This window comes from Pinus tabuliformis, chromosome 5_1 (genome assembly GCF_031772625.1).
Source record: "Pinus tabuliformis cultivar Carrire ecotype Pingquan chromosome 5_1, CPIR1, whole genome shotgun sequence".
Taxonomy (NCBI): Eukaryota; Viridiplantae; Streptophyta; class Pinopsida; order Pinales; family Pinaceae; genus Pinus; species Pinus tabuliformis.
Window position 1 is genome coordinate 71503750 of NC_142305.1, and position 11052 is coordinate 71514801.

An 11052-nucleotide genomic window follows, 5' to 3' on the forward strand; every position below is an offset into this window, starting at 1 on the left:
TTACAATCTAGACAAAGATGATTCCAAGATATTTCTAAAATTTACAATCTACACAAAGATGCCCAACGAATAACAGCATGATGGATGAGTGACTGATTCTCAATTCTTATATTACATATTTTATGGTCGTAGAGAATACTAAAATGGAAAAAATTTAAGCAACACACCTTGTATTTGATGTCAAATTCTAGGACAAAGTTGTAACGTTTATTTCCCTATCAAGGCTTGAACAGCAGCATATGATTATTCGTAAAATGTCCGTAGGAAGATCAAACAACAAAACTGGTACAATATAAGGTTAAACTTTTGTGTATATATATATAGGTTTGTGCTATTGACAAAAACCGAATAAGAATCAACAGCCTTCCCCAAACAACAAAACTGGTACAATATAAGGTTAAACCTTTGTGTATATATATATACACAAAGGTTTAACCTTATATTGTACCAGTTTTGTTGTTTGGGGAAGGCTGTTGATTCTTATTCGGTTTTTGGTATATATATATATATAGGTTTCTACTATTGACAGGTATATATATATAGAGAGGTTTGTGCTATTGACAAAAACCGAATAAGAATCAGACAGCCTTCCCCAAACAACAAAACTGGTACAATATAAGGTTAAACCTTTGTATATTTGTATATATATATATAAAGGTTTGTGATATTGACAAAAACCGAATAAGAATCAACAGCCTTCCCCATCATATCAGATGAAGTGCCCCAAAAACCTAGAGAAATAGGATTTGAATGAGGAAAATGAAGGCGAACATGTTAACGTGGAGAGACAGGGTCAATTGATCATGCAAAGCAATTAGTGTGCTATTCATTCCATAGACTCGCAAGCCATAGAGTTGGCTTTGTTGGAGATGGATGTAATATTAGTACCTCCCACTCAACTGCGGATGTTCCTGGTCCACTGCTCTGTCTTTCTTTCCATATTAGATTGCAATCCGTACCAATTCCGATGCTTTTTTCAAAATTCACCTTATTTAACCATCCCTGTAAACCTCTCTGTTGGTGACTTATGTTGGTCAAGTTAGTGACCATCATTTCCAATAGATGAAATTGGGAAAATAATAGGGATTGATACTATAAAATTTAATTATAAAAGAGATATTTAACAATATTGAATTAATTTTATATTAAAATTAATTTAAGTAATAAATTAAAAAAATTATATCATTTTACTAATTTTATTTTGAACATTTTCTTAACTTTGATTATAAAAACTCTATATTAAACAATTTTATAAACCACTTTTTACGAATAAGACTCGAAAGTTAAATGTACTTTGCTTTTAAAATACTCACACATACACACACATATATATAAGACTAAGAAGTTTAAGTGAGTCTTGACATTGTTTATCAACTTTATAGTTGGTTGAGCATTTTTCTGCTTTATATTTTATAAAAAAAATATATTGATTTATTAAGGATATATTAAAATTATTTTTAAACAAATGAGATTCAAGAGTTAATTTTATTTTTCTTTTAAAATAAATGTTATTCATCTATATTATAGGTGCATTGATAATGACATTATAAATTTTAAGTGAATTTTGAGTAAATAAAGTTCTTTAAGTTAGTATTGTTAATTGAATATTTTATAAATAATTTTTTTTCTAGTCAACTACTTTTTATTAATTTATCAAAACATTGTAGTTGATAGGAATGAATATCACTACTCTCTCAACTTCACTCCTACTATATTTGTTGGCCAAGAGAGCAATACAAAAACTGAAGGAAAATTATCAAAATTTACATAATAATCAGAAACAAAATGACCATAGAGACCAGAACACATAGAGAATGAAAATACAATGCACCGCCATTAGGGACCATGAGGAAATGTTGGTGCATGACCAACACTAGGTGCATCCGAAGGTCTAGGATCCCCGTGAACATGGAACTCTAGGTGAGCAAGATGACCCTTAACCTAATCAAGATGGTCATTTGTGCATGTTTAACCCCTTCTAAGTGAAGCCAAGTGATCGAGGATGTCTCATTGATTATGTTGCAGGTCATTCATAAATGTTATCACTTCATTGCAGTCCTCATGTCACTCTTTCCCAGACTCTTCCAAAATCTCAGTGATATTATGCCTCTTCGGGACCAAAGAGTCTAAGGAGGGTTGAAATTCTACTTGACCTAGAGAAGGGACTTGGCATTGAGCTAATTCACCTTCGAACGCCACCTCTACACCCCCATCACCATCTGCATTCCCTGCTTGACCTCCAAATCCCATCGGCTAGGCATGAGACACCAACCCCCGTCGATCCCTCCCTCATTGCATAAGCATTGTTGAAAGTGGCACAAACCGCCAAGACCTGGGTCTAGTTATTACCCAAGTGCAGGGAACACACTATTACTCAGTTTCAAAGCACAATAGTGGCAGTTCCTCTAGGAACTACCCAGTTGACCCCCACGGTCACATACACCTCTCACCTGAAAAACCAAAAATACCTTTTGACTACATTGCCCCATGTGGCCAAGGGAGAGAGACTCCAAAAAAAAAGAGAGCCAACCCAGAACTGAAAGCACCAGACCCCCATCCCAAAGCGACTATGGTACAAAAACACACCATAGTTACCACTATCAACTAGACAATTCCTGAAAAAATTGCACAATTTTTTAGGGAGAGAGGAGAAATTGAAACAAAACCAACCCACACCCAAAGCTTTTTACAGGAGAAACTATTTGAAGTGTAATGACCAAGGAAAGATGACTTACCAGAAAGGCGTCAGAAGTACCAAGTCACTCTTTCGTAGGCTAACCGTGAGCCAAACTAGAAAAGCGCTCTCCCACTTTAAAACTAACTAGAAGAGAAAACAATATAGCGAACCCTCACTCCATAATCCCAAACCCTGCAAATTGGTTTCCCAATGAAGCTTCACCGCAGACGCTGCCAATCAATTATAGATGTCGACGCAGACCTCACCAAACTAAAGAGAATGCACATGTTAGTAGCCTGTGCATACTCGACGTTGTTCTCATTACCTTTGTAGTTGCCCATAACTTGAAACCACAATTGACGGTGCCAAACTGCCATCCTATTTATGTATCAAATGACGAGCACCTTGAAAATTCAAAGAATTTAATGATAATAGTCCCTAACATCACCCATGTGTCTTTCAATTGTCATGTGGGAGGGTCAAACCTACTCCATGTGACACAAATCAAGTTGCACTCCTCCACTCCCATCGAGGTAATAGTTTACAAATGTTATTGAAATTTATGGATTGGTATTATTTTTATTAAAATTTGTAATTAGCAATTAAATTAAATAACTAATCACTATTAATATAATATTTTTGTTGATTAGTAAAGAATAAATAAATATATATTTTCCAAAATTAAAGTTTTAATATTTATAATTAATTTGAACAGTTAGTCATAAGAAAAAAAATGAACATTGTGAAGATAAGAATTAATTCTTATGAGTTTCATAGTGAAATTAGGTATTGGCCAATTACCAAAATGCTTTGCAATAAAAAAAAGTTGTCATTTGTGTCATCTTAAAAAATTTGAAGATGAAAAAAAATTTCTCTTAAACCGGCTCAATCTTCATTTGTGTAATCCTAAGAAATTTGAGATGAAAAAAAAAAATTTCTCTTAAACCGGCCATCTTATACTCACTAATGATTTAATTTTCAAAATATATGTCACACTCAACTTTTTTGACCTTTTAACTCATAAAAACTATCACTATCTATAAATGTTTCTCACTTTTTTTAGTATAGAAATAAGATGTTCAAGACCATTGGTTAATGGCCTTTAATTTTACTTTATTTATTATTTTATCTATAAGTAAAAATAATTTTACATTTTTTAAAATTTGTAATTATTTTAATTTATCAAATTTAATATTTATAATTGCATTAAATAATTCAAATAATTACTTATATAAAACAAAAATTTATTATTTTATTTATTAATAAATACAATATATTATAAAAGGACTTGAATCTCAAATTTTATGACAGATAACATATCATTTTCACAATCATCACCAATTTAGCCCATCTAATATTAATTTTATAAAAAATATCTAAATATATTTTTAAATAATATTAAATTTTTTAAATGTGTATAAATTTATTTTTATAATAAAATAATAATAAATTTTATTATCTATTAAAAATAATTTGGATGAATCTAAATTAATATCCCTATATTTTCATTTATACAGTAACTTAAAAATAAAAAATTTAATATTTAAAAAAATAATACTTTTATTTAACAGGTAAGAAGATTGTTAGTATGTTATACCAAAGAATTCTAGATTTTATGTAATTTATATATATATATATAAAAGGAAACTTTCTAAATTAATTTGCCCAAAATTTAGAGAGGAAAGAACAATGATGGAACTTTTATTTACCGGAATCAAATTATCAAATTATGTTGGAGAGTTCTTCTTACTGTTTGGAAAATATAATAAATTGGTTTCACCATAAAATAATGTTTAAAATTTAAAAAGGTATTTTAGGAAGTTTTTATATTAATAAAATTAAATTATCTTACACAGTTAAGGTATGAAATATTCATTTCTGTTTTGCGATATGATTGGTAATATTAATGTTTAAAATTTAGAAAGGTATTTTAGGGAGTTTTTATATTAATAAAATTAAATTATCTTACACGGTTAAAGTATGAGATATTCATTTCTGATTTGTAATATGATTGGTAATATTAATGTTTAAAATTTAAAAAGGTATTTAGGGAGTTTTTATATTAACAAATTTAAATTATCTTACACAGTTAAGGTATGAAATATTCATTTATGTTTTGTAATATGATTGGTAATATTAATGTTTTTATAAGTGATTTGAGAGTTTATGTTTAAATTTTTGTTTTAATGGTTCTTTTTTAGTTCATAAATATACAAAGCAATACACAGTTATTTTTTATATGATTGCACCAGAGGTGTTACAGTTTAATATAGAGGAAATATGTATTTAAATATTTTTTAAATGTAATAATATTATATTATAATTTTAATATTATTAATAATATTAGTAACAATGTTTTAGATTATAGAAAATCATAATATATATAAGAAATTAAAACATATAACATAGTAGTTATAAATTAAGTTTTATTTTGATAGAGGTGGAAGTTGTGGGTGTTGGCAATAGCTCTGGTTCTAGGGTTTAACGAAACAAGGGGCAGAGAGTACCAAGTATCCATGGAGACACAGGGAGGAGGGAGCTCCACTCCCTCCTACAGTTATATGGTAGCAAACAGAGGAAGAGGAGGGAAAAGGAACAAACCTCCACAGCCCTTGGAGGTCAAGACAAAAGACACAAAAACTTAGAAGGCGGAAGGTAGCAAAATCAATGCAGATCAAGGGGCCCATGCAGAAGACTGTTGGGGGGAGAAAGAGGAAGACAGAGGTCAAGGGTCATAGAACAAGCTAAGATGGGGCCCTGTAAACCCAATACCACAACTAAACCTTAGGTTATTCTGAACGATCTAGCTCTACAAGCGCACATGGGGTCACATGGCTAACTATGCCATCATATGTAAATTTATGGGAATCTAGCCATCAGAGAAAGCATTGTACACCTGGATAAAATACAACTGGAAACCAAAGGGGGAATTAAATATTCATCTTGGATACAAAGGTTTTTTCACTGTGGTGTTTATGAACATGGAAGACAGGGACAAAATCTTTGAAGGAGGACCATACTTCTTTGCAGTTGATGGACTCTATATGAGGCCATGGACGATAAACTTTGTACTAGAATGAGAAACCTTCACTTCGGTACCGGTATGGATTCAACTATATTCCTTACCTTTAGATTACTGGATGCTAGAGTCTTTAAAAGATATAGGCAATAAATTAGGTCATTTCTTAAAAATTTCAGAGGCAACTCTAAGGGGAAGATACACATCCTATGCCCAAATATGTGTGGAGATGGACCTATCAGGAGCCCTTCCAGATGAGGTCATTCTAGAAGTCTATGATGAGGAATGGGTTCAAGCAGTTGACTATGAACATATCCTGTTCAGATGTCACAAATGTCATGAGCATGGGCATCTATCGAAAGATTGTCCTCTTAATCGAAGGGAGGAAAACCTAAATGCCAACAAAATAAAAGACCAGACAGGTTTCACCAAAGTAGGAGGAAAAGGAAAAGGAGGAGGAAGGAAGACACAAAAGAACCCTAGTGTAAATGATAAAAAAAAAAAAGTTACAACAGTTTTGAGATGTTAGAAGAAAAAGAAGCTGAGGAAGGGGATAAAGAGAGTACAAAGAATCAGACAGCGAGGGGGAAAGAAAAAGAGACTAGCATGGAGTACATTCAGGAACAGAATGAACACACGATGGACCCTTTGAGTACCATGGAAGTAGAAAAAGACCAGGAAATGACTCAAAGTGAAAGTGGTACAGAGGATCAAGATTTACAGGAGATCCTGGAAAGGGAGAACCTAGAGCTGGAAAAGTTTCTAGAACAGGGAGGCAACCTAGGAATAAACTTGTTTTTGGGAAAAGTATCTACTCAGAACGCCCCTATCCCACTCTAAGGTGTGGCAGTGCCTTAGCAACAAACAAGGAAAACTACTTTCGTATTCTTCTTTATGAAATGTAAACGAAGAGGGATAATGAACCAACCTGTGTCTTGCGCTAGTTCGTTGATCCCATCGCTCTCCTCTTTGGCAGCTTCCAGCTACTTGCTCCCCTACTTGCTTAGCTTCACCAAGTTCCTGCAAGATCACAAAAGAGGAAAACTACACAAAGACATAGATTTACATTCATAACTAGCTTAGGATCAGATTTAAGCTAAACATGCAAATATAACAAAACATCATTGATACACAAGCATGTAGGAGAAACTCAAATAGTTTTATTGATGTAATAAGGAGATCCAGGAGGAGATACAACCAAGTGAGTCCCGATCCAGCATCTACCACCCAGCGAAGGAATCCCTTCCTCACCTCCAACAAAGCATAAATCACCCAATGCACTAATCTCAATCTCAAAACCAACAGCAATTCTCTGCAAAGTACAAAATTCCAGCCTCTGGATCTCTGGGATGAGGGATCCATATATAGATGTAAGCAGAGAGGATGAGTCAGCTTATGTTTTGACTTGTGGCTTCTCTCTGTCAGTTTTGCTTCCACTTGGAGACTGAGAGCCTCTTACTCATCACTGGTCGAATTCAGTGAGGCAAGTGTCATTGGAGAAGATTCTGGAAGCTTCCATTGTCTCTCCACCTCGTTGAATGACTCTGCCACTTGTCATTTCCCGCTCAACGCACCTGGGTAGTGCATTCAAGTGCGTTGCAACGCATCTAGCCAGTGTATTTGGGTGCTTTGCAACGCAGCCAGCTAGTGGAGCATCTGAATTGATCCTGATTTGACTAGTTTCGAGCAGTTTCTGGTGGAGAAATTCTGGGAGAAGCTGTCATTGGTTGACCTTGTTCCTATAGGGGTAGGAACAAAACTTTTAGGGACTTTGGATCCCTTGGATTATGGACATTTCATGCTTAGAGCTGTAAGGCACAAAAATGTCTATAACAGTTGCCCCCTAAAGTATGAGGTCGTTTATCGGGTGAAATGCTTTATTAGGAGGATCCGAAGTTCTTTCAATGCTGGGAGGAGACCTGTAATAAGATACAATACAATACATTATTTTCATACTGTTTTCATGATCTAGCTGAGGCGGGCATTCCCATTCTCAGCTTTATAAATTCATTTTTATGTACATAGGACAGACGATCATCTGAAGGTAGACTGATGATTCTAATGAAGTCATCATCCTTTTGGTAGGATGATCATCTGTGCTGCAATGTTGTACATGTCAATGTCTTTATTTTTCCTGAATATATATCGCAGCCCGGATGGATGAAACTAGATCCGGGGTCTTCAATATCGTCTGATCTTCACTCGAAGTACAAGTCGATCCATGTGAGAAATGTTTTGAAGTCGAACATGGAAAGACATCGCTTGATTACCAGTCAATGATGTAAACTGTTAACAAGCGCGAGAGGAATCACCGATAAGGATGATGACCCTCAAGGTACTGTAGTACAATTCACGTGGTGTGAATAAAGGACTTGGCGTCAAACACCACGCAAAATCTTTCGGTCAAAGGTCATTGATGTATACCTATCGCCGGAAGTGAGAAACTTGCCATTGAGGCATGCAAGCTTCAAAGTACTGAATGGGGTGTTCCTAGATCAACTTCTTGGATAGTGAGCTGATGTCGACAAGAAGCGATCCGTCAAAGGAGGGCCTTGATGAATCCCACATCAATGACACGGAACGGAGCAAATGATTTTGATGGAGGTGAAAACGATCTGATGATATATGGTTCAGGGTGGCGGTCATGAAAGAATGAAGTATAATGTATGGCAGTGGATGGGACACGGGTGACTCCTCTGGATGACTTCTCTTGAACATGTCGGCAACACTTATGTGATGGATCGGTAGCATTTACCCCAAATGTGGATGGTATGGCGAGACCATGGTGATGTGACCGATGAATGAAACAACCTAACCCGACTCAGGCACGGAGTGGAAGTGTCATGTTCAAGAGCGACTTGCTACCAATAATGATTCTTTGAGTTTCTTCCCAATTTTTCCCCAGTCATTGCTGACCAGTACCTCTTTATTTTTGTCAAGCTTGAGGAGGATAACATATGCTTGTTCTATAATTTGCCCTTCGGGCAAACCCATCGCTATGTTTTAACGAGCCGAGCGATAGTGAAACTCGTTCTCGTCTAAAGACAAGTTTGTCTCTATTAATGTTTTTAATGAGTTTAACGACAAAGATAACTCGGTCCTTTTCATTTTTAGAGAGTCTAAAAAGGTACGTAAAGGTAACTCCGAAATTCATTTTTCGTCATCTAATCCCTTAAGTCCGAAAAAGTATAAAACAATACAGAAGGGATGAATTTTCGATAGTTTTAACGAGCCGAACAATACAAGCGCTCGATCTTTTTGTGCAATAATCCCTCAGGTCCAAAAAGATTAAAATCTAGAGGAGGGATAGCACTTCCGGTCGTTTTAACGAGCTGGAAGTCCAAAACTCGGCAATCTTTTCTTATTTTACGAGTCAGAGGAAAAGAGCTTAAAGAAGACTCGTCTTTTGAGGAACGAGTGATAAAATGGGTAGCAGCTGATTCCAGGTAAGGGTTGGAATTTTCCAAGCACGGCAGTGTCACAAGGATGGCTAGTGAAATCACTCTTCGCACCTGTTCCTCAAAATGGGTAAACAATCAAATGGAGGTGAATGATCGGCCAATGGAAAAGTGGAGGTGACGGTGCAAACACGACCAAGGCTTTTAATGGCTGAAATCTTCATTCACGGTGGTTATTTACCGGGGAATAGTTCATTTTTTAACGAGCTTAAACGCGGATTGAAACACTTGCTCGGTCTTATGTTTATTTTTTAACGAGCATGAACTATGTGCTAAAATTGCTCGATAATCCAGTCATATGATAAGAATGTCTCATATAAAACGGCAACATTTAGATTTTTGCCCCACATCCTTTCTTTATGCAAGTTAGGAAACGACTAATCCTATGAGTTTAAAGGGTTAGCCTACGGGTTTAAAGGGAGGACCTAAAAATTTAAAAAATAAATAGCCGCCCCTTGCTTGCACTCCAAAAGGTTTACATGCCCCCAGGTATAAAACAGAGTTTCGAGGTCTCCCTCTATTCGAGCTGACAAAACATCCGTTTTATCAGGAAGGGTCACCCTTTATTTGAGCTGACAAAACATTTGTTTTATCAGGAAGGGTACTACCTCTTACAGGCTACCCAAAGATTGTTCTATTTACGGTGTAAACAAAACACTTCTCTGGCGATGTCTACCGAGATAAACAAAGGTGAGTGACAACGAGCGCCACACACATAACTTTGACAAAAGAATCTTATTCTAGAATAACCCCTCTTCCAATCACGAACGGGGTACAGACTAGTCATATTCTCCCGCGAAAACCTACTCTATACCCGAAGTTTTCCTGCCGAAGCAAACTAGGACGCATGCCCCCTGGGTTCCAGCCATATCCCTCCGAATTACTCGCGCTCATCGGGAGGACGGACCATGGGTTGAGACATTTCTTGCGTGAAGAGACCATTTAGGGATGGTATATGACTATTTGCGATGCGTGATCCGGGAAACGAAAGCTGGTCCACGAGCTTGACCACTCTTCCTTCATGCGGAAAACACATTACTCTAAAGAGTGAGGAGACGATGGCTCCCATTCAATAAATATAGTCTCGTCCAAGGAGTAGGTTATAATCCAAGTGTCCTTGAACGACCATTACGTTCATTTGAACTGTCTTCCCTTTCAATGTTATGGGCACATTGGGGAGGATCCCTAAAGGTCGACTGGTTCCTTTATCAAAGCCTGTCAGATTTCTCATCTCAGGCAAAAGCGATGGCGAACCAAGCGCTTTCCAAGCAGTAGAGGAAAGGATACTCATAGAAGCCCCCTCATCTATGATGGTACCAGCCATGACCATTTTATATATTTGGACGATAATTCTGAATGGTATGCTTGCTGGTAAACGGGGTCTGCCTAGTTGATTCCAGTCGAAGGAGACAACTAGGTTGCTTGGAGGTGGGACCGAGTAGACGGCCGGGTACGGCTCTGACGAACTTCCTTCCTGCGGTAAAGGAGTGGGTAGGTTGCCCCCATGTTCGTCGGAGTCTGTGTTGATGAAGAGAATTTGGACGGTGTCATCCTTGTTCTCTCCAGTGACTGTGTCATTCGAAGATAAAACCTCTGAAGGCAAGACCGGGTCAACTACCGCCTCGACCTTTTGACTTTCGTCGGGTATGGATTCAGCTGGTTCATCTTCAATGATAGGCGCTTCAGCTGACCACTTGAGCGGGCCAGCTGGATTCTCAACTAACGAAGGACTCGGCAAGAGTTTTTTATATCTAGGAGGAAGTCGTAACGGTGAAACCGGATGATCATCCAAAACTCTTTTAGCTTCGTCTAAGAAGGGACAACGGTGGATGGCGTGATCGCCTTCGCACAGTTTACAGGGAGATCTAGCTCTCCTTTTTTGTCCTGGGACTTCACTT